Raw genomic sequence first — 25,865 nt, 5'->3', positions numbered from 1 at the left:
TTTAGAGAACCATTTTCCTACTAATATTTTCATCTGACTTCTGAATGATTAAATTGATTTTTTTTCCACCAAGCAATGCCTTCAGGTAGCATATACTCTGTTTCATTGGTTACTTTTTCTTAGAAACCTCTCCTGAATGCCTTCTTTCTCCATAGGATTTAAGGTTGTGATCTTGTGCCTTGCCCTATATTCTTCACCAGCTCTTTCCACAGGACTGGAGAGACTTTAGACCACCTTGAAGTGTATGTTTGCTGAGGATGTGCTCCAGGGCAAGAGAAATGTCTTGTTAACCTTTGTTTCTCCATAGCGTAGCCTGACATATGATAGACCTTTATTATATATCTGCTGACTTAATAATGATTCCAGTGACATCACAATAAGTAACCTTCATTTTTTGAAAGACTGGGTGGTATCCATTGTGCCAGGGATTTTACACATTTTGTTGCTAATCTGCATCACAGTGTTCAGGGTCACAGGTGAGCATTATTGTCCTATTTTTCAGACAAGGAAACTGAGATTTAATTTCATTGAGTCAAAAATTGTTATTAAAGAGAATAACTTGGACCAAGTAAATCACTATGGGCCCATGAATCGCCCAGGCCCATTTCCCTCACAAGAGCATAAGGTCAATGCCAGTAATTATAGGGGCTATAAAATTGAACAAGATATGGAGATTGTCCTCCAAAAATTAGCAATAGGACAGGAAAGGTAAGACACACCTATGAATCAAGGAGAGGAAGAGAGGGAGCTTTTTACTGAAAGGAGATTATTTTATCATGAACATTGTCTAGAATTGCCAGCACATAGTAGTAATAAAGAGCAGATAGCTTTTAGCTGGTTTTTATTATTATTTTTAAATTCTCTATAGGCAATGTATCCATTTTTTGCCTACACCTGCATATTCCTCCTTTCCATCACACATCTTAGTATTCTCTGCACATATAAAAATCCTGGTTTTAATAGGATTATGTTTGGAAAGTATCAAATGAATAGAGTGAGAGAAAACAGTAACATCTCATATTTTAATCAAGCATTTCAATTTACTCCCTCTATTCCATTATTTGTACACTGTATCTTTGGGCCAAAGATAATGAAAGGAGGAGGCCAGCACTGCAATGACACAGCAGTAGGCAATTCTAAGATTAATTTAGGATAGTGACTTTTGCAATCAGATATCTGGAAATGCACACATCCTGAGGCTGCTTCCTGAATGTCTCTCAGCTGTGTCCTCTTAGGGGCATTCAGGGTTCTTCAGTAATGTTTGCATTCCTGTCCCTAAATATTCTAAACACATGCATTCTTTGATGATGGCAAGAATAATAGATACAACTTGTTAAGTACTCACTTTGAGTTAGACATATTTGTATAGATTCATTTATCCTGAGAACAAACCTCTGAGGAATGCAAAATAATCACCAAATAATAGCTACTAAGTTGGGAACCTCAGATTTGAACTCCAGGTCATTTAATGCCAAAGTCATTTCTTTTTCCATTATGACAACCTTTTACTAGATCTGAAACCTTGTGTGAGGTGAGCATTTTGTTTGTTGAACATCTGTTTTCATTTCTTCTACTAAAAGCATCTGATTTCTCCATTGGGGAACTGCATCTTTTCCATTAGATATATTCATAGTGAATCTTTCAATCAAAATGCCTCACCACCCAGCTATCCTGACATAGAGGTGACCCAAGAAAAGCCAATCAAATTCTCCACCAATAGATTTTAAATTTTGAGCAGCACAGAATGTCATGGTCATTGATGGGACTTATTCATCCCTGTGGTGAAGCCCTAAGGAGATTTTTCATTGGTTTATGGTAAATTTCAGAGTTGGCATAGTTCTGGTCCTTTCAGAGCCCTGTTCAGAGTTTTATTTAATTCTGTGAGCTATTCCACAGATTTCCAATAAATTACTTTTTGGCATAAATTAACAAGAGTTGATAACAGAATATCTACTGCCCACAACCAAAGAATTTCAACAAACATTGCCATATACTGTGCTTTGTCTGTTTTAAAAAAAAGAGACAAACACAAAAAAATTATCAACTAATCCCTATGAGGACACTTGCTTCCTTCTATGCTGTACTTTTTACTCTGATTTCTTCTTGTTCTAGAACATGCCACTGGTGAGGGTTGGGGACTTCAGTAGATTCACACAGATCTATAAAGAGAGCAGAGGACCCTGGGGGCTCTGAGATATGTTTCAGGCTTGTAGAAGCTCATGATGCAGACATGGAAACTGAGAAATAGATGAAGTAAAAGATTTAATTAATGTTAGAGTGAGTTAATGGACAACCTGGAAACAGGCACCAGCTGTCCACTATAAAGATGAACATTTAAGGGAAAAAGAGAAAGACAGAGAGAATGGGAGAGAGAGAGAGAGAGAGGCACAAACCAGGAAAGAGACTCTTAACTATAGAGAACAAATTGATGGTTATCAGAGTGGTTGTGGGTGGGGGATGGGTGAAATAGATGATGGGGATTAAGCACACTTATTGTGATAAAAATAAATATTTTTTTAAAAAGGGTGGACTTTTATATAGTGTTTAGGCAGTATAATTACATCATTTTTAAAAAGATATATTTATTTATTTTAGAAAGAGAGTAAGCATTATTGGGAGGGGCAGAGGAGGAGGGAGAGAGAATCTCAAGCAGACTCCACACTGAGCAGGGAGCCTGTTGTGGGGCTCAATCTCATGACCCTGAGGATCATGACCTTTGCTGAAACCAAGAGTTGGATGCTTAACCAACTGAACCACCCAGGTACCCCTATAATTACATCATTTTAAATGATTCTACAATACAGATTCTTCCAAACTTTAGGCAAAATTTGCATTCTTTTTCCCAGAAAACTGTTTTGCAACAAAATCTTAGTTTAAACTAATTCTTAAAACTGGTATAATAGATTTATTATTTTTGAGGAAGTAAAATAATTTCTTCATTTGTAAAATTATAGAACATAGATTAGCCAATAGAGGCTCCATCTCTCTTTGAAGATACTCTGAACATTAAATGACCCAGATGCCTGGTTCTAAGAAGTATTTTACTACTCTAATGAACTATGCTGAAGGTAATTTGGTCTTTGGCTAGAGCCCCAGTATTTATTAAGAAATTAGTTTGTCATCCTGGGAGTATTACTTATTACTTCACAAAGGATTTCCTTTCCAATGAATTCAAGATAAAACACAGCTGAGAATTATTCATTTGTTTGCCTGTCTATACATATGTACATTTGTTTGCAGAAGGGATTAAAGGTGACAAAAGTAAAAAGTATTTATCACCTTAAGGAGCTATAACAAAAAAAAACATGCAAAACAATTTCCTAAAGTAGTATATGCTGTCTATAGCTAAAGGATATATAAAAGCCTCCCCACTGCCATCAAAAATAGCTCTATGTATGTATCCTGATTTATTATTTATAATGCACTTATTACTACTTGGGATTACGCATTCAAGCATTTAATTATTGTCTTTATTATATGACTAGATAGAAGATGAAGGAGGATAAGAACTTTTATCCATCTCTGTACTCCCAGAAATGAGAACAGTGCTTGGCACAAGGAAAACAGTAAGTATTGACATGAATGAATGAGCAATGGACCTTACCTAGATATTCTTGAGAATATTTCAAAAACAAAGGGTTGATTGAACGGCACCACAAAACCTCAATCTAACTTGAAGGATAAGGTCGATAGGGGTGGGAGGGGATTTAAGGAAGCAACTTATTTCATAGAACATAGTTTAAGGTGTAGGGTGGGGAGAGATCTAGAGATTGATATGTTGAAGGAACACCAATAGCTCAAGTTAACAGAAAGATTCGAAAGAATTCTTGGGACTGATTCATGAACTTTCAATTTTAACTTCTCAAAAACAGAACTGTCCATTAAAGGTTTTGTGAAAGGGAAGTGAGAGGATGCTATCTGTTGAGGACTCACTACTGCAGCACTACAGACATTGACTGAGCACTTGAGTTGGATCTGGGGGATTGGTTAGGAGGCTACTGCAAGAGTCCAGGCAAAGGTCAAATGTCATTGAAAGTGGGGGAAGAGAAAATTAAAATTAATGATTTCTGTATTCACTGGAGGTCTGACTACAGGGGCCATCTCATTTATAGTACTTTATGCACTGAAAGAATTAAATGCTACCAGGCACACCTGCTTCTTAACTTGAGCATCACTCAAGAATAGAACTCAAATCAAGTAAAATACAATTTTCTCAATAGGGGACATCAGCTGAAAACAAGTGAACACAGCAGTTCCTAATTGCTGGACTGGTGACTTTTTACCAAGGTGGGTAGATCAATTTGAACTAACAACAAAACAGGATGTATTCTGTAGCAAAACATCTTTCTAAAGGCAATCTGGCCAAGGGGAGGTCTGCCAAATTCAAACCTGCTGCAAATAGAAAGTTTAAAATTTTTTTCAAGTTCTTGGGAATGGAACAAAAACTCATGTAAATGATTTTTAATGTTTTTAATGCTCTATGATTTGGGGCAATTAAGGTCAGAATTGCTGGCTTTTACTATCATCCTACAATGTATAACTGTTAGAGACCCCTTCTCCAGTCACATACTTCTTAGATCATGATATGGTCATCATGTTAGGACACAGCAGTTTGGGGAACAATGGGAGGAGGTTAAGGCTGTTACAAACCATTTCTATAAAAAAAAAAACTTAAAATGTGCATGCTTATACATAGTTTACTTATTTCCTTTGACTAGAGCCAATTCAAAATTGTACCCTAAAATAAGACCACACTCATTTTGTGGCATTATACCTTGCTTTCTTGAATGTAAAGGAAGGGGCCAGAATGCCAGGTCACTAGGGATTTTCATCACACTGCTTATTCCTGTGGGAGAAAAGTGAAAAATGTGATGATTGCAGTTATTTTTAAAAGGTTGATTATCAGTAACTACAAGAAGATGTATTTTGGATTCCTTTAATGATATTTAACCCTGAGGAAGGAGAGAGAAGATGACAGAATAGGAGGATCCTGAGTTCATCCATCCCACAAACACATGGAGGCAAGAACTACATGTATTGCAACTCGCTCTGAAAACAAAGACTGACAGAATAGATCTTCCACAGCTAGTCGTAGAGTGAAAGCCACATCAGAAAGAGTAGATGGGGAGGAGATGTGGTCAGGAACCAAACCCGCAATTGGGACTACTCGCAAATGGGAAGGGCATCACAAACACAGAGTAGTGAAGGGATCAGACCTACACTAAACACCACCATCCGCTGGGCACCTGCACTGAAAAGACAAGTCCCCATAATGTCTGGCTCTGAAAATAGTTGGAGCTACACTTTGGGAGCTAAAAATCAGCAAACTTAACTCTGAGAGAACTGGAAGGCAGTTGGAAACCAAGTCTCACCCTTAAAGAGACAACATACTAAATAACTCAAACTGAGACACAGCACAGAAGTAGCAGTTTGAAAATCACCCGATATATACATAAAGGAGATTTATTGACTGGTTTTAGGATGTGTGCATGAGGGGCAGAAATCCACAGATTTCTCCAGAAACAAAAATGTTGGCAGGCACCATTTTTCTTGCCCTCCCCAGCCCAAATAGACAATGCTTGAAGGAGCTAGTTCTAACACTCTCCATCTACCTTGCTAGAACCACATGCTCCACCCCAGTGTTCCCCCACAACTTGCTCCACACGAGTTGACCACCTCAGCCGTCGCCCCTTCAAAATGGCTCCTTCCCTGGTTGGAGGGGTTAGATAAACCCACACACTAGTGCCCACAGTTTCTGCAGCCAGACCTCTTAGCTGGCTGTGCAGGTAGCAAGCCCTACATTTTGGTGCACCCCCAGCAATCACAGCAATTGCATATGCCTAGGTTGAGTGCTGGACTCACCCACCAGCAAGACAGCAATTGTAACCAGGCCTCTTAACAGCACAGTGAGCAAATGCTGCCCAGTGTGCCTGCAGCAGGTGAAGTGGGTGATTGTAGCCCCACCCAATAGCTTGCCCAAAGCAATCCCTGCTCAGCCCCAACAGTAGGAAGCATAAAGCCCACACAGGGAACACCCCTGAAGTACTGGTTCCTGGTGACCAGGGGTTTGAGGAGGAAGGCACAACAATAACCTTTCTACAAAAGTCTACTACTTTCTAGGCCAGGAGATTTAGCTGACCACCTAACACAAAGAAATAGACAAAATAAGGAGACAGAGGAATGTCTTATAAATAAAAGAGCAAGACAAAAATCACAGAAAAAGAGCTAAATGAAACAGAGATAAGCAATATGCCTGATAGAGAATTCAAAGTCAGAAAATGTTCACCAGCCTGAGAGAAGAATGGACAAACTCAGTGAGAACTTCAACTAAGAGAAAATATAAAAAGAATGAGTTAGAGGTGAAGAATGACTGAAATAAAATATACACTAGAGGGAATCAAGAGCCAATTAGAAGATGCAGAAGAATAGACCAGTAATCTGGAACACAGGGTAGTGAAAACCAATCAAGTGAAACAGCAAAAAGAATAATAAATAAATTGGGATAAATTAAGAGACTTCTGTTACATCATCAAGTATGGTAACATTCCCATGGTAGGAGTTCCAGGTGGAAAAGAGAGACAAGGGGGAAGGTTACTTATTTTAAAACTCCCCTAATCCAGGGAAGGAAATGGACATCCATGTCCAGAAAGTACAGAGAACCCTAAATAAGATGAACCCAAGGAGGTATACAGCAAGACATTCATTAAAATGGCAAAAATGAAAGATTTAATAATTAAAGAGAATTTTAAAAAGCAACAAGAGAAAAGAAAGCAGTTTACATACAAGGGGAACTCAATCAGGCTATCAGGTGGTTGTTCAGCAGAAACTTTGCAGCCAGAAGGAAATGATAGAATATATTCAAAGTGCTGAAAAGAAAAACTTACAACCAAGAATACTCAGCAAGGTTATTATTCAGAATTGAAGAGAGATAAAGTTTTCCAGGCAAACAAAACTTAAAGGTGTTCATCACCAGCTGGTTCACTAAACCAGCCTTACAAGAAATATTAAGGGGATGGGGCGCCTGGGTGGCACAGCGGTTAAGCGCCTGCCTTCGGCTCAGGGCGTGATCCCGGCGTTCCGGGATCGAGTCCCACATCAGGCTCCTCCGCTATGAGCCTGCTTCTTCCTCTCCCACTCCCCCTGCTTGTGTTCCCTCTCTCGCTGGCTGTCTCTCTCTCTGTCAAATAAATAAATAAAATCTTTAAAAAAAAAAAAAAAGAAAAAAGAAATATTAAGGGGAATCATGTAACTGGAAAAAAAAGTCCATAATTAGAAGAAAATTATGCAGGGAAAATGTTTCCCTAGTAAAAGCAAACATATAATAAAAAGTAGATTAGTTTCTTATGAAGCCAGTGTAGAGATTAAAACATTAAAATTATAAAAATCAATGGTATCTACAAAATTAGCGAAGGGATATACTAAATAAACAGATAGAAAATATAACATCATGTACATAAAACATAGAGGGGGGTGTAAAAATTTAGTGCTTTTAGAAATTTCTTGAATTTAAGTGACCACCAACTCAATAAAGACAGCTATCCATGTAGGATGTTATATATTAACTCCATGATAAACAAAAATAAAAAATACACAGGAAATAAAGAGAAAGGAATCCAAGCATAATGCTAAAGAAAGCTATTAATCCAAAAGAAAAGATAGCAAGTAAAGGAGAAAGAAACAGAGGAGAACTACAAAAAACGATCAGAAAACAATTAACATAATCTCCATAAGTACGTACCTACCAATAATTACTTCAATATAAGTGGACTAAATACTTCAGTCAAAAGACTTAGAGTGACTGAATGAATAAAGAAAACAAGACCCATGTATGTGCTTCCCATAGAGACTGACTTCACATGGACCAAAAGTAAAGGGATGGAAAAAGTTATTCCATGCAAATAGACATTAACAAGAAAAAAAAAAACAAACAGGGTAGCAATGCTTGTATCAGACAAAATAGACTTTAAAACAAAGACTGTGACAAGAAACAAGGTAATTACATAATGATGAAAAGTTCAATCCAACAAGAGGATGTAACAATTATAAATGTCTATGTACCCAATAAAGGAGTACTTAAATGCATAAAGCAAATATTAACAGACATAAAAGGAGAAAATTGACAGTAATACAGTAATAGTAGGGGACTTTATCACCCACTTACATCAATAGAATAGATCATACAAATAAAAAATAAACAAGGAAACTGGCTTTGACCTACACATTAGACCAGATGGACTTCCCAAATATATAGAACATGCCACCCATAAACATCAGAATACACATTCTTTTCAAGTACACATGGAACATTCTTCAGAATAGATCACATTAGGCCATAAACAAACCTCAAAAATTTAAAAAGAATAAAATCATATTGAGCATCTTTACTGACCACGATGGTGTGAAATTAGAAATCAAAAGGAAAAACTGGGAAAAAAACCCAAGCACAAGAAAGCTGAACGTTATTCTACTAAAAAACCAATGGGTCAATGAAAAGAAATCAGAGAAAATAAAAAAATACATGAAGACAAATGAAAATGGAAAACACAGGGGCACCTGGGTGACTCAGTTAGTAAGTGTCTGCCTTTGGCCCAGAGTCCTGTGACCGAGACCGGCATCAGCCTCCTTGCTCAGTGGGGAGCCTGCTTCTCCCTCTCCCTCTGCCTGCTGCCCCTGCCTCTGCTTGTGCTCTGTCAAATAAATAAATAAAACCTTAAAAAAAATAAAAGAAAATGGAAAACACAATGGTCCTAAATCTTGGAATACAGCAAATGCATTTCTAAGAGGGAAGTTTATAGTAGTACAGGCCTACCTCAAGAAATAAGAAAATTCTCAAATAAACAACTGATCCTTACATATAAAGGAACTAGAAAAAGAAAGAAGAAAAAACCCAACTTAGGAGAATGGAGAAAGTAGTTAGAGTGGAAATAAATGAAATCAAGATTAAAGAAACAATAGAAAAGATCAATGAAACTAAGAGCTGGTTCTTTGAAAGGATCAAGAAAATTGATAAACCTTTAGCCAGACTCATTAAGGAAAAAAATAGAGAGGACTCAAAATCAGAAATAAAAGAGAAATAACAACTGAGACCACAGAAATAGAAAAAATTAGAAAAGACTTCTATGAAAAATTATTTGTCAAAAAATTGGACAACCTAGAAGAAATATATAAATTCCTAGAAACATGCAATCCTCCAAAACTGGATCAGGCAAAACTAGAAAATTTAAACAGACCCTTTGCTAGTAAGGAAATTGAATCAGCAATCAAAAAACTCCCAACAAACAAAAGTCCAAGACCAAATGGCCTCACAGGTGAATTCTACCAAACATTTAAAGAAGAGTTAATACCTATTCTTCTCAAGCTATTCCAAAAAATAAAAGAAAAAGGAAAATTTCCAAACTATTCTACACACTATCACTACCCTGATACCAAAACTGAAGACATTAAAAAAAAAATACAGGCAATAATCCTGATGAACATAGATGCAAAAATCCTAAAAATATTAGCAAACCAAATTCAACAATTTATTAAAACAATCTTTCATCATAATTGAGTGGGATTCACTTTAGGAAGGCAAGATTCATTATCCACAAATCAATGTGATCACATTAACAAGAGGAAGGATAAAAACCATATGATCTTAATAGAGATAGAAAAAATGTTTGACAAGATTTAACATCCATTCATGATAAAACCTCTCCACAAAGCGGGTTTACAGAGAACATACTTCAACATAATAGAGTCCATGTATGGAAAACCCCACAGCTAACATCATACCTCATGGTGAAAAACTGAAAGCTTTCCCTCCAAAATGAGGTACAAGATAAGGATGTCTTCTCACTTTTATTCAACATAGTACTGAGAATCCTAGCTGCAACTATCGCCAAGAAAAATAATTAAAAAGCACCCAAAGTAGTATGGAAGAAGTAAAACTATCACCATTTGCAGGTGAAATAATAGTTTATATAAAAAACACTAAAGACTCTACCATAAAACTGTTAGAATGAATAAATGAATTCAGTAAAGTTGCAGGATACAAAATTAATATACGGAAATCTGTTGTTTCTATTTACTAATAACTAAGTATCAGAAAGAGAAATTAAGAAAACAATCCCTCTTATAGTTACACCAAAAATAATAAAATACCTAAGAATAAACTTAACCAAGGAGGTGAAAGACCTATACTCTGAAAACTTTAAGAAATAGATGAAAGAAATTTAAGATGACACAAACAAAATGCTCACGGACTGAAGGAATCAGTATTGTTAAACGCCCGTACTAACCAAAGAAACCTACAGATTCAAAGCAATGCCTGTTAAAATACCAATAGCATTTTTTTCACAGAATTAGAACAAGTAATTCTAAAATTTGTATGGAAACACAAAAGACATCAAACAGCCAAAGCAATCTCGGGAAAGAAGAACAAAGCTGAAAATATAACAATTCCAGATCAAGATATACTATAAAACTATGTAATCAAAACAATGTCACCAAAATAGACATATAGATCAATAGAAGATGATAAAGACTCCAGAAATAAACCTACACTTATATGGTTAATTAATGTATGACAAAGAAGACAAGAACATACAATAGAAAAAAGAATTTCAATAAATAGTGCTGGGAAAACACTACATGCTGGGACAGCTACATGCAGAAGAATGAAACTGGACCACTTTCTTACACCATACACAAAAATAAACTCAAAATGGGCTTAATACTTAAGTTAGAGACCCGAAACCATAAGTCCCCTGGAAGAAAGCATAGGAAGTAATCTCTTGTGTATCAGGCTTAACAACTTATTTACACGTCTCCTGAGGCCAAGGAAACAGAAGCAAAAATAAACTCTTGGGACTATATCAAACTAAAAAGTTTTTGCACAGCAAAGGAAAGCATCGACAAAACAAAAAGTCAACCTACTGAATGGGATAAGATATTTGCAAATGATATATCTGATAAGGGGTTAATTCCAAAATATTTAAAGAATTTATACAACCCAACACACGAAAAAACCCAAATAATCCAATTAAAAGATGAGCAGGGGCGCCTGGGTGGCACAGCGGTTAAGCGTCTGCCTTCGGCTCAGGGCGTGATCCCGGCGTTCCGGGATCGAGCCCCACATCAGGCTCCTCCGCTGTGAGCCTGCTTCTTCCTCTCCCACTCCCCCTGCTTGTGTTCCCTCTCTCGCTGGCTGTCTCTCTCTGTCAAATAAATAAATAAAATCTTTAAAAAAAAAAAAAAAAAAGATGGGCAGAGGACCTGAATAGACATTTTTTTTCCAAAGAAGACATACAAGTGGCCAACAGATACATGAAGGATGCTTCACATCACTCATCATCAGGGAAACGCAAATCCAAACCACAATGAGATATCACCTCACACCAGTCAGAATGGCTAGAATAAAAAAAAAACAAGAAATAACAAATGTTCGGAAAGGATGTGCAGAAAAGGGAACTCTTGTGCACTGTTGGTGGGAATGTAAATTGGTACAACCGCTGTGGGAAGTAATACGGAGTTCCTCAAAAAATTAAATATGAAAATACAATATGATCCAGTAATTTTTCTACTGGCTATTTAAGCAAAGAAAACAAAAACACTAATTCAAAAAGATATATGCACCTCCATGTTTATTGCAGTATTACTTATAATAGCCAAGATACAGACACAGCATATGTGTCCATAGATAGATGTATGGATAAAGAAGTTGCAGTATATGAATATACAATGGAATATTACACAGCCATTAAAGACATGGATGGACCTAGATAGTATTACCCTGAGTGAAATAAGTCAGACAAAGACAAATCTGATGTGATTTCACTTATATGTGGGATTTATCAAAACAAATGAACAATCAAAACAGACTCAAATACAGAGAATTATCTGGTAGTTGACAGAGGCAAGAGGGGTAGGGAAATTGTTTATAGGCAAAGGGAATTAAGAGGTACAAACTTCCAGTTATAAAATAAGTAAGTCACAAAGATCAAAAGTACAATATAGAGATTACCATCAATAATACTGTGATAACTGTTGTATGGTAACGGATGATGTCTACACTTACTGTGGTGAGTGGTAAGCAATGTATATAATTGTTGAATCACTATATTGTACACCCAAAAATAATGTGACATTGTATTCCAACTATATTTCAATAATTTTAAAAAAACCAAATCTTTAGACCCTGGTCCCAATCCCTTCTTCATCCTCAATGAGCTCTATGCCCAGAACACACTTGATGTTTGACATTCTTAGAATATACTGCACTTCTTTACTTCTGTTTCTTTTGCCCTAAGCATCCTTTCTCTCCCTTCATCCTCTTGTCTCTTTGAAGTGAGTGCTATCTGGCTTTCCTACTGTGAGCTACACCCCCAGCATCCTCACAGACCTGCAATTGCAGTGCCTACCTTGCTTTACAAAACTTACAAGTTAGGGGGCTTTCTCCACTAAAAGACTGCAAGGCCCTTAAGGGGAAGGATTCTGTTTTACTCACATTTGCAACATGCCTGATTTATATCAGTGCTTAATCAATGTTAGGGAAGTTTTAGTAAATATTGAAGCAGTAACATCAGTAAGTGTTATATTTGTGATAACTTTTTATGTCACAAGCCTAATGAACAATTTTTTTAAAAAACATCTATTTTGACATGTGTCTTTTCTTCTGCTGGAAAGATAATTGCTTCTTATCTTAGCAAAGTTCTGTTAACTTAGCAAATATTTCTTGAACATTTCTGAGTCTAAACCCTGTGGCGGTGATGTGATCAAAGATGAATAAAATGGGTGCTCACCCTCACAATGAACTGAACAATTTACAATTTACAGTACATTCATCTATGCTAAAATGGGTCCACAGGGTCAACCCTATGCTCAGATAGTAGAGCTGAGAAAAGGAGAAATTAATTCTAATGTTAATTACGATTAGTGATTGGGGCTTAGGGCCTTCCCAATTTAGGTAGATAGTAGCTTACACTGACTTCTTAGATTTGAGTCATACTCTATTGCAGGCTTAGAAAGATCCCTAAATCCTCAATCCTGCATATAAGCTCTTCCCAATTAAATTGAAATATGTGACAGCCCAGCTTTTAAGAGATTGCTTGAGGGGCAGGGTTTTCTCATCCTGAATCTGAAGCTCAATATTTGGGATTTAGTCAGCAGGAGGAGATGGATTCTTAAGAAAAGGGGTGACCACACTGTAAAAGTTAAATGCATAATGGAAAAGAGGGGAAAATAAAGGTCTTGATGAGAACATCATTTAGAGACTCAAAGCCTTGGTCTGAGATGCTTATCCTCAGGGGAGCCAGTCTCCAAGTGATCTGACGTGAGTAGCAGGAGGGAGCACTACCCATGTCTGATGGTGCTGCAGCAAAAGATGTGATTTCCAAATGCTAGCTTGGAAGACAGGCAGAAACTAGGGGTGTCTTAAACAGGATATTTCAAATATTCAGTCTTAGGGCAGATTTGGAGGATGCTGAGGGTTGTTTTTTTGACTTTGGTCAACCCCAGAAGATCTATCATGGACTCAGTCTCTGAGAAGTTAGATGGAGCAATGGCAAAAGCACAGACTCTTGAGTCTGGCAGAGCTGGGCTCGTTTCTAATTCCACCACTGTGTGCCATTGCACAAGTCACTTCACTTACCTGAGGCTCAGTTACCTTATCCACACAATGAATATAAATTGTAAGTCACTTTCTTTTGCCTCAGTGCTACTTACTGTAAGCTTAACAAGGGATGGTTGTCAGTATGATGATGCTATCGGCAGAGGTTAAGAAGTAAGGTTGGGCCGACCTAGGAGACACACACCAGAAGCCTTACCATAGTGACAGTCACTATTTCCAGACCAGTGTCCATGTGCCCGGCGTCGTGTGCTTCATGGGTGTCATCGGATGCTCATAATCTGCACTGTTGTGGGGCATGGCAGGAGGGAAATGAGCAGAAATATGGCACTGAGTTCTCAGGCCTGTTCTCTTGGCCTTGGAAGAGACCCGGATTTTCTCAACCCCTTGCTTTTGCTCAAATGGTTTTTGCTCTCAGGAATTCTTTCTCTACCTGGAAATATCCCGCCTGTGCTTCAAAGCTCTACCTACATAGCACCTTATCCATGTGATGGCTCCCTATCCACCCTCAGTGAGGGAGCTGCCCATGGTGATTTTATAGTTACAGACTGTGCTGTAATTGTTTCGGTTGTCCACATCCCACACCAGGCATAACTTCAGGAGAGAAAAAAAAATATCTTACTCAGGTTTGTATCCTCAGTATCCTACACAAGGCTTGGCACATAGTAAGTGAAAAGCACATACTGATTTTTAAAGTATGTAAGTGTGCTTTGGAAACATTCCCACCTTTTATGTTAGTGACCCTCTTCCTCCTGGCACAAACACCCCAGCACCAACACAGAACTCCGTCTTAAGTTCCACTTGCAAAGAAGCAACCATGAGCAAGGGATAAAAATGTTCCTTTTGTATGTAATCCAATGGGAAGAGCTGCTCAATTTTATGCAATAATGTTTTGTTGAATTATTTAAATGATACCTGGACATGCAGTTGATTTGATAAGTGAATGGGAATGAAGTCTGGATGCCCTGGGATCTTCATTTCCACGATTATTTTCTGTAGGAAGCTAAATTTATCTAGGTGCCCAGTAGATCCCAGTGCCCAGCCAGGGAAGACCACCAGAGAGAGAGCTCCTTGGGGGAAGGCCTCTCAGCCTTGGGACTGGAACAAAGTTAATTTCTCTTTTAACAAACTGGCAGCTTCCTCCCTTATCTCTTTTCTAGTGCCTCCTTCAGGTCTCACTGCTCTCCATTTGACAAGTTCAGTGTTTATATCCTCAGGAAAGGAAACGGAAGCAGACCAAAGATGCCCTCTGTGCCATGGCCCTGCCTGTCAAAATAAATAGAAGGAATTACCCCAGAATGAAGGGCGTCACTGGAGTCAGGGGTTAACTCCATGTTCTGAGTGCTACCGTATTTCTTTCACAGATAAAGGCAAGGAGTGAACACTTCATGAAAGGTTGGTCCCACCTTCAGAAAGGCTTCTAAATTACCGCAAGCACAATTACCTGCTTGTTTACAAGTTAACATCTGAAACCAAGGGAGCCACGGTAGTGTCCTGAACAATTACTGTATACCAATGCTTATCATTTACCAATCTCATTAACGCTCATGATGGTACAGTGAGAGAAGCACTATGATGATGGCTCCTTCACAGAGGTGGATCAAATTTAGCCTTTCTCTTCTGCATGATCTAGCCTTTCATTCCCTGGACTTTAGAATGTCACAGGGCACTAAAACTTCCCAACAAAATTTGAGGTTGTTAATTTTACTAACAGTGGATACCTTTCAGAAAGCAGCAACTGCTATCTAGAATTAGTATCATTTAATTAAGAAGGGCATTTGCTACTATAATAGAGCACATCTAAGGAAGGATAAAGAGTCCTTCCCACTGAGTGCATTTATCTGTGTGGAAAACATGCATACTCTAATATCCAGCAATTCTACCTTCAGGTTTTTATCTGAGGATGACTCTTATCAGTACACCCCAGGAGATATATACAGAAGTGTTCAAGCAGCCCTGGCCATATGAGAAGTAACTGGAAAATAGTCCAGATGGCCATCTACAGGAGGATGAATAAATATGTGGTATGCTTACATAGTTAAGTGATATGCAATGGTCAGGCTAAGTGAACAGCTGCATGAAAAAAATATGAATTTTAGTAAAAGATTGAATAATAAAAATTCTGAGAAATTTACATATAACAAGACACACTATTTATAAAGTAAAATTTTATGATATACTTTTTAGGATTCCATACAAATGTTTATATATATATCTGTGTATATAATTGTTGGAAGAGTAAAATATTGCAAGTGAAGGGAAGCATGAGAATGAATTGAATGGGAATTACATATGCAGATTTAAGTTATGATCCATGTTCTAATTTCTGAGTTGGATAGGACATTTATCTCCATTTATTCAATTCAATTATTTCAAACAAGCAAGCAAACAAACAAGGATTATGCATGGATGTATGATAAGAATAGGTCACAAATAAAATTATAATTACTAAAATATTAATCCATTGCTGTCACCTGAGATCCAAAGGCAAACACAACACAATAAGACCACAAATCCCTCAATGTATTATCTTTTTTTTTTCCATTTTCCTAAGGACCAGTTTCATATTATGGGATAGCATTAGGTGGTATATGAATCCACTTATAGAGGTAATCTAGACCAACCAACTTAATTTTCCAAGAGATTAAGACTGTAAAGAGACCAATAGAATTAGGATGGTACCAAAACCTGTATTAGACAGTTTGGATTAAGGACAATGAAAAACTCCACTAAATGCACAAAGGACAGGCAAGAAATGACCAGACTGAGAAATGTTCAAATAGTGTAGAGGAGACAGCAAGAGACCCTGGGTAGGAAATAAATGAAAGAACAGCTGGAAAGAATTTAATCATCCATTAAAAGCACTGCCACTATAATTACTTATTAATTTACATCTCCTTCCTGTCTGAAGTAGGAAATTTACTCTAATGTAGAGGGAAGACAATGAGGAGCTATAGTTCTCATGGACTTCCCCTCGGCTCTGAAGCAGGGAAAGTTTCCACTTATTCTACATACTAGCATGACTTGTATGGGGAGACCTGCAGAAGTTATATTCCAATTTACAAAATGCTGTAATGATTAGTCTAACTGTCTGTTCAGTGATTGATATCAGCATATCACTCCCCTACTTAAATCTCATCATCAGCCTCCATAGATTGTAGGATAAAGTGGAAGCCTCTACAGGCCACTCTGTGGCTTGACCTCCCCTGCCTGCCCAGCCTCATCTACCACACTTCTCTCACACATACTTTATACAAGCTTTCTTGATTTGGTTGCCATTTTTTTTACTGCATCATGCATCCTCCCCCTTTGCACATGTGGCTTTGTCTGGAAGGCTGTTTTCTCCTTTATCATCTGAGTAGTCCCACCAATTCTCCAGTACTCAGCTCAGGCATCCCATCTCCAGGAAACCATCCTTGACCACCCAGGCAGACAGGCCCTCCCTCTGAGCACCACTACCATATTTATAGTAAGTTATACATACAGCCATGTGGTCATCTTTATGTCTCCACTGCCAGTATGAAGCCAGTGTGTATATTGTTCAGTAAACACTTGTCAAATTGATTGAATGTCAAAGTGAATTCTATAGCCAGAAGTAATGTCCAGTAGGTAAAAGGAAGTTTACTTTAATCTGGACAGTGGCAGATTCAGTATTTAATTCAGCTGCTGGGGGTGTTCAGAGAGGGCATAGTTAACTGTCCAACAGGGAGGCTATGGAAGGGATTTAAGCATCAAATTTTTTAACAGAGGGTTGCATTCTGCCAATGCTCCCTAGCTGTGTTTCTGTCTCAGACTTCTAGGACCTTTTAACAGTGGCTTTCATCATTGGGTTCTGAGCCAATCTGGCATATGGTACAAGATAGGCTTCCAGACCCTGATGTTCAGGCATACCCATTGCAGCTCAGTCTCTGAAGGCCAGTTTGGCTGTCTACACCCGGTGAGCATTATTGACCCTACTTGCTGGGTTTCCCTTTCAGATGAACAGGGACTTGCCACTAGGTAAGTGATATATTTTCAATACACAGGAATTTGAAGCATCCTCTTTGAGTTTCTTCTGGGGAACTGTTGCAACAGTACCTCTAAAATGCCAGTGAATCATCTCTAACTACAGCCTAAAATTATAAAATGAAGCCATCTGTATTACACTGGGAAAATGTCATGTGGTATAATTAATTCATTGGATGTGATGATTACTTAGAATCACAGAAATACAGTGTTAGAAGGGCTCTCAGGAGGCCTTATCGAAAATTCCCAGATTCCTCCACAGACCTGTATTTAAACTTACCAAAAGCATAATTACTCCTTTCTTTAGATTATCTAGTCACAACCTAAATATTGCCAGTAATGAGCTTGTGAAATTAGACAGATAACTTAATCTCTCTGGGCCTCCCGGTATCATTTTTAAAAGTGGGGGCAGGAACGCATTGTTTCTTTTCCCCAGTAGACATGGTGACGTGAAGCCCCTTCAGAGTTCCTGGGAAACAGAGGGTTACCTAACGTAGACAGCATTTTCCTTTCGTGTATTTTTGAAATACAGAATCTGCTATGTTCTTACATGTTCTGCCACTGATTTTACTAAGAAAACCCCCCACAAGATTTGACATTAAAGTCACAGTTTCTAGAACTGGCAATCTCCTAGCTACCTCCTAGCTTCAATACCAACCCCAATGAAGAGTGATACAGTGTAGACTACAAGATTTTGAATCAGGAGATAGAATTAGGATATAGCTCAGCCAATCACCATCTGTGAGACTCTAGGTAAATCATAGCATTATTTATCATCTGGACTACATATCCAATAATAGCTTTCTGACAGAGCATCTTAGCCTGGCTCCCCTGGAAGCAAGGCCCAAGACAAAGATTTTTGTGGGAGTACCTTACTGAGAGGTGTGATGTCAGCAGTAGACATGAGGGATAGGGGAACAAAGCAGAAAGGAGTCAGAATCCATACAGGAATGTGTTATTGGCTTGCTGCTTGATCCAAGATCATCTTATGCCTCTTAGAGCTGTCTATTGGAAGGACTAAGGAGAAAGCATTTGTCCATTAGGTTCTATTTCCCAGTGCTAAAACATTCCCTGTATAGGTTAACTGGGCATCAATTCAAAAGGTGATTTGCCTTCTGCCTATAGGGCAAGGCAAGGGGTCAGTAGTAGGAGACCGATGAGTCTGAAGCTGGATGGAACCTGTACCAATATAGTCAAAGCAACCATGGCTGGAATAAGAGGTGTAGCTCAGATTTCTAATGGTGCCTAAGACGTATTGGCTATATTCTACCCCTTGCCCATTCTGATCCACTTGTGTCCTCATTCAAGTCCAAGCTATAATGGATGTACCTTCTCGGCGGTGAGCAGCCACAATCTCTGTGGAGACCCTGTGAAAGGAGTAAGGAAAGAAAATGAGCTATAGTCCCCATGTCTGCAGCTGCTTATATGGCTATAACTTGTGTCACCATCCTCTCCTCTACCAGCTTTTCTATATATTGCTAACCTTTGGTCAGCACTTTAGTTGGTCTGGGTCATTTGTCTGGTGGGATGTCCCACACCTATATTCCAGGTAATCTGATTCCTTTATTGCTTTGCCTTTGTCAGGACTTTTTTGCAACAACTGCCTTTTCATCCTTGAGCACAGAAAATAAATAGACACCTCAGTAAACCTCCTGGACTTCAGATCTACTCAATCCTGCTCCCATTCCATCTTGTGGCAGCAGCTCCATCATCACGGTCTTCAGAGTCATTTACCCCCAATAAGAGTAACTTTCTTTGCCTGCTGGTTTACAGGTTTTGAGAGCCCAAAATGACCAAGCTGTACTCAAAATTTCAAGTTCAAAGGAATCCTTACAGTGACCTTCATAGAAATTTTCACCCACTGAAAATCTGGCCTCTAACTTAGCAGACCTAATATTTTGGAGATGGAAAACAAAATTTTGCAAGTGGATCATTTGAAATGATGATGGTTAGAGACAATACCATTCTCACTCCTTGGTTCCTGGAATCATGTATTCTGGGCAGTAGAGACATAACACCATGAGCATAGGTTTACTGCATGTGTTGTATCCTGGACTACAGTCACCAACCCTGTGCTGGCACATTACTAAGTATTAACAGGCCCTTCCATGGTTATGTTTTGCTGCTGGATTATAGGTTTAGTCTATAACATAAGACCAGTAGATGCTATGGTCATATGTCAATTGTCTCACCTTCTTTGTTCACCATGATGACAGATGAAATATTTAATAAGCCCTCAGATAATGGCTCTGGCAGAATTACTATGGGCAAGAGATCGAAATAGATACATATCCAGAGCAGGACTCCATGTAGATAAGGTTAAATCACTTATCAGGTTACAATTCAGATAAGGTTAAAATAAAATGGTAAAGGTCCAATGTACTCAAGCTCTCACTTGGCTGACTGGGCTTCTCAAGAAACTTCCATAAGGAGGACTTAGTAGTGGCTTTTTCTCGGGCAGGTTTTTCATTTCATAGTGGCAGCAGCTCTATCAGATTTTTCCCCAGTGCGGGAGATTCAAGAAGAACACACTTGCCAGACAAATAGCTTCTAATCAAGTGCCAGAGGCTGTGTTGATTTATGCCAATACACAGACCAAACCTGTTTAGGTTTATAGCTCTCCATTATCAAGCATAATCCACCCGGGTTTTCAGGGACTATAAGTTAAATAAATGGCAACTACCATCTCTTTGAATCTTTGGCAGTATCACTAATCTGCAATTTCTCCTTGGATAGGATATTGTTTCTAACTTCCTATCTTGGTTAGTGGGGGATGAACAGTTTCAGAGACTTTAACATGCCCATTCCTACAATAGTGGCTTTTTTATTCCATGGATATGTGGATCAAAGAGAAGATCCTGTCAGTTGGTCTACAACTATAATTGAGAAACCAGGTAAATAACCATAAGATAGATTCCTAGGCTCACTGGATCCACTGTGATTTAAAAATTTAGCCATTGGGGCGCCTGGGTGGCATAGCGGTTAAGCGTCTGCCTTCGGCTCAGGGCGTGATCCCGGCGTTATGGGATCGAGCCCCATATCAGGCTCCACTGCTATGAGCCTGCTTCTTCCTCTCCCACTCCCCCTGCTTGTGTTCCCTCTCTCGCTGGCTGTCTCTATCTCTGTCAAATAAATAAATAAAATCTTAAAAAAATAATAATAAAAAAATAAAATAAAATAAAAATTGAGCCATAATTGCCCTGATACAAATCACTGCTCAAATAAAACTTCCTGGATTTCCAGAATTTCTGATCTCTGGCCTGTTCCTCTTCCTAAATACTTGTATCTCACCATTCATAGAACTGGGAGCCTAATTTCTGGATCAAATAGTCTTGAAATTAAGTCTCAATGATTTCACATAACTGTCCCTTATATCGCCTGCTTTCATCTTAAAAATATCTTTGAGAATTATTGGTAATGAACACATTCTGTTCTTATTTGGCTCCCTCCAAGAGTAACTTAGTCATTTTCACACTAACAATGGGTATATCTGGACCTCATTTAATCCCCATTTTTGTTTTAATACTTTTATTTTTGATACCTCTCCTACAGGGGACATGGGAGGGAGAAACTCAATGATCTAGGCCTTGTTAGACATATATAATAGTTCATGGTAAGATGGTGTACACACAAAGGCTCTTCCTACTTAAAAAATCACAATCACCTCAAGAAAGCTCAAACCGTACAGTTGATAAGCAATAAGTAGATTTTTGATATTGGGTAAATCATCACATTCTAAGTGTTTCTTTACCTACTTCTAAAATCACAGTACTAACTGGCACTTACATACTAAATTATAATTAACAAAAACTTCTATACTCATTATGACATTTAATTTTTCCAACAAAACTGTCCTGAAAATTACCTGTGATTTACTTATGAGAGCCGATATTCAAAACTATTAGAATCTCTCCCTTGCTCACAAAGCCATCAAGTGGCTATCCAGGCATAAACCTTACTACTCCATCTTCACTTGTTTTGGTTTTTCCATACTACCTCTGCTGACCTCTTAAGGTAGAGGTGCAATAGTATAGTGAATAGAAATAGCACTGAGAATAAGGAAATTCACTTAACATATGGAGTTTTGTGAGAAACAATTGAGAAAGTGTATGGACTTTCAACACTTCTATTCAACAATGTACTGTGGGTGCTAGCTTGTATAATGCACCCCCCCTTCAAATGAAGGAGTGTAAAAGGATGGAGAAGAAAAAGGAGAGGAAAAGTATTTATTATATCAGATTTGAAATGAAGAAGTAAAACTGCCTTCAATTCTCAGACATTATCTTGTATGTAGAAATGAAATATAGGCCATTGACAACAACAAACCTGCTACAACTAATGAATAGGTTTAGCAAGGTTACAGAGCAACTGATCAATATACAGAAATCAATAATATTTCTATATAATAGGCACAAACAATCCAAAAATTGAATTAAGGCAACAGTTCCATTCTAAATATCTTCAAAAGAAGTAAATGTTTGGAAATAATTTTAACAAAAAATCAAGTTTTATACACTACAAATTATAAAATATTGCTGAAAGAAATTGAAGATCTAAATCAGGGATGTAAATTAATAATTAAAAAATTAAAAGAGTCAGGGGGGTCGGAAAAAGATGGTGGAGGAGTAGGGGACCATTTTTCAGCTGGTCCCCTGAATTGAGCTGGTAATCTACCAGATCATCCTGAACACCCATGAAATCAGCCTGAGATGTAGGAAGATACATCTGGATCTCTACAAAAGAACATCGCCAGCACTGAGTATTGAGGTATGAAGTGGGGAGCCATGAATCTGTGCACAGATATCAGAAGATAAATGGAAGGTAGAGGGAGCCACTGCACTCGGGCACCGGGAAGCAGTAGTCACCTGCACCGGGGAGCAGCCAGACTCGTGGACCAGCACTGGGAAAAAGCAGACTTAGACCGTGAGCCCAGGAATGTGTGTGACACCAGAATGAAAACTGGAGCTCTGGAGTACACGCTCAAACTAGACTGAAACCGGGAGCTCAGGAGTGCGTTTGTGACCAGACTGAAAATCTGAGCTCCAGAGTACTCCCTGGAACCAGACTAAAACCGGGGGCTCCATCTGGAGCGTGCATGGGAACCAGGGGCAGCTGGCAGTATTAGAAGCACAAAGAACAGAGATGAGCTGGCCCTGGGAGCAAGGGCTGGGAGAGTGGCTATGGGGTGCACAACCCAGGATACTGTGGGGTTTTTAGCAGCACTGACAGAAAAAGAGTTAGAGTGGCCAGGAAAGCTCAGTGGAGAGCGGACTGCGATCTCTCTGTTCTGAGACAGAGGCTAGGATAAGGCCACTGCTGCTCTGACTCTCAGAAGAGAAGCAGAAAACTGCCAGGGAAAGCCACCAGAGAACAAAAGCTCAGAAATACCAGTTCACATTGTGCCCATCTGCACCCCCCCTTGCAGGGGACCAGGAAACTCTACCCAAACAGGGTTGCCTGAGTATCAGCATGGCAGGCCCCTCCCCCAGAAGGCAGCCTGAAAAAACAAGAAGCCCACATCCCTAAGGTCCCTATAAAACAAGTGCACACTGCCTGGGTCCTGGTTAATAATTTGGGCTCTGTGCATCCCTGAAACCTTTCCTCATCAGAATGACGAGGAGGAGAAACCCTCAGCAAAGAAAGGACACAGAGACTGTGGCCTCTGCCACAGAACTGATGGATATGGATATAACCAAATTGTCAGAAATGGAGTTCAGAGTAACAATGGTCAAGATGATGTGTAGACTTGAAAAAAATAATAACTAAGATATTAATGAGAATATAGAAACTCTAAGGGCAGAAATGAGAGTGAATCTGGCAGAAATTAAAAATGCTATGAATCAAATGCAGTTTAAACTAGGCACTCTGATGGCCAGGGTAAATGAGGCAGAAGAACAAATTAGTGAATTGGAAGATGGGAAAATAGAAAAGAAGGAAAAAATGGGAACTTGGCTCAAAAAAATCCAATCTCAAGAATGTAGATTACGGGAGATCACTGACTCAATGAAACGTTCCAATGTCAGAATCATCGGCATCCCCAAGGGGGTGGAGAAAGAGAGAGGTCTAGAAGAGATATTTGAACAAATTGTACCTGAGAACTTCCCTAATCTGGCAAAGGAAACAAGCATTCATGTCCAAGAGGCAGAGAGGACCCATCTCAAGATGAATGAGAACAGACCTACACCACGTCACATCATAGTGCAATTCGCAAATATTAGATCCAGGGATACAGTATTGAAAGCGGCCAGAGGGAAGAAAATCCTTACGTACAGAGGAAAGAATATCAGAATAACATCAGACCTGTTTACAGAGACCTGGCAGGTCAGGAAGGGTTGGCAGGGTTTTTCAAAGCTCTAACTGAGAAGAACATGCAGCCAAGGTCCTTTATCCAGCAAGGTTGTCATTCAGAATTGATGGAGAGATAAAGACCTTCCAAGACCGGCAGAAACTGAAGGAATTTGTGACCACCAAGCCAGCCCTACAAGAGATATTAAGGGGGGTTCTATCAAAGTAAAAAGGCCCCAGGAGTGATACAGAACAGAAATTTACAATCTATAGAAACAAAGACTTCAGAGACAACATTAAAATCATATCTCTCAATAATCAGTCTCAATGTGAATGGCATAAAAGCTCCCATAAAATTACACAGGGTTGCAGATTGGATAAAAAGATATGACCCATCCACTTGCTGTCTACAAGAGACTCATTTTGAACCTAAAGACACACCCAGACTGAAAGTGAAGGGATGGAAAACCATTTTTCATGACAATGGACCTCAAAAGAAAGCTGGGGTGGCAATTCTCATATCAGACAGATTAGATTTTAAGCTAAAGACTGTAGTTAGAGATACAGAAGGACACTATATTATTCTTAAAGGATGTTTCCAACAAGTGGATATGACAATTATAAATATCTATGCCCCCAACAGGGGAGAGCTAGATACACAAGCCAACTCTTAACTAGAATAAAGAGACATATAGATAATAATATGTTAATAGTAGGGACCTCAACACTCCACTCTCAGCAATAGACAGATCATCTAAGCAGAAAATCAACAAAGAAACAAGAGCTGTGAATGACATACTGGGCCAGGTGGACCTCATAGATATATATAGAACACCACACCCCAGAAGAACAGAATACTCATTCTTTTCGAATGCACATGGAACTTTCTCCAGAATAGACCATATACTGGGTCACAAAACAGGTCTTAACCGATACCAAAAGACTGAGATTATTCCCTGCATATTCTCAGACCACAATGCTTTGAAACTTGAATTCAATCATAAGGAAAAATTTGGAAGAAACTCAAACACTTGGAAACTAATAACCATCCTGCTCAAAAATGATTGGGTAAACCAGGAAATTAAAAATCAGTTTAAACAATTTCTGGAGACCAGTGAGAATGAAAACACATTGGTCCAAAACCTGTGGGACACTGCAAAGGCAGTACTAAAGGGAAAATACATAGCCATCCAAGCCTCACTCAAAAGAATAGAAAAATCTAAAAAGCAGTTTTTGTGTTCTCACCTCAGGAAGCTGAGCTGAAACAGAAGAACTGGCCTAACCCATGCACAAGAAGGCAGGTGATCAAGATTAGAGCAGAGATCAATGAATGAGAAACCAGGAGCACAGTAGAGCAGATCAACAAAACTAGAAGCTGGTTCTTTGAAAGAATAAATAAGATCGATGAGCCACTGGCCAGACTTATTCAAAAGAATAGAGAAAGGACCCAAATTAATAAAATTATGAATGAAAGGGGAGAGATCACAACCAACACCAATGAAATAGGAAGGATCATTAGAAACTTTTATCAACAACTTTATGCCAATAAATTAAACAACCTGGAAGAAATGGATGCCTTCCCGGAAACCTATAAACTACCAAGACTGAAACTGGAAGAAATTGATTACCTAAATAGACCTAGTAATCATGAAGAGATTGAAGTAGTGATCAAAACCTCCCAAAAAAACAAGAATCCAGGGCCTGATGGATTCCATGGGGAATTCTACCAAACATTCAAAGAAGAAATCATACCTATTTTCCTGAAGCTGTTTCAAAAAAAAACAGAAACAGAAGGAAAACCACCAAACTCATTCTATGAGGCCAGTATTACCTTGATCCCAAAACCAAAGTCCCCATCAAAAAGGAGAATTACAGACCGATATCACTGATGAATATGGACAAGAAAATTCCCAACAAATCCTAGCTAATAGGATCCAAAGATACATTAAAAGCGTTATCCATCATGACC

The sequence above is a fragment of the Ursus arctos genome, unplaced genomic scaffold (assembly GCF_023065955.2).
Source record: "Ursus arctos isolate Adak ecotype North America unplaced genomic scaffold, UrsArc2.0 scaffold_22, whole genome shotgun sequence".
Lineage (NCBI taxonomy): Eukaryota > Metazoa > Chordata > Mammalia > Carnivora > Ursidae > Ursus > Ursus arctos.
Note: the sequence above shows the minus strand (reverse complement) of the source record.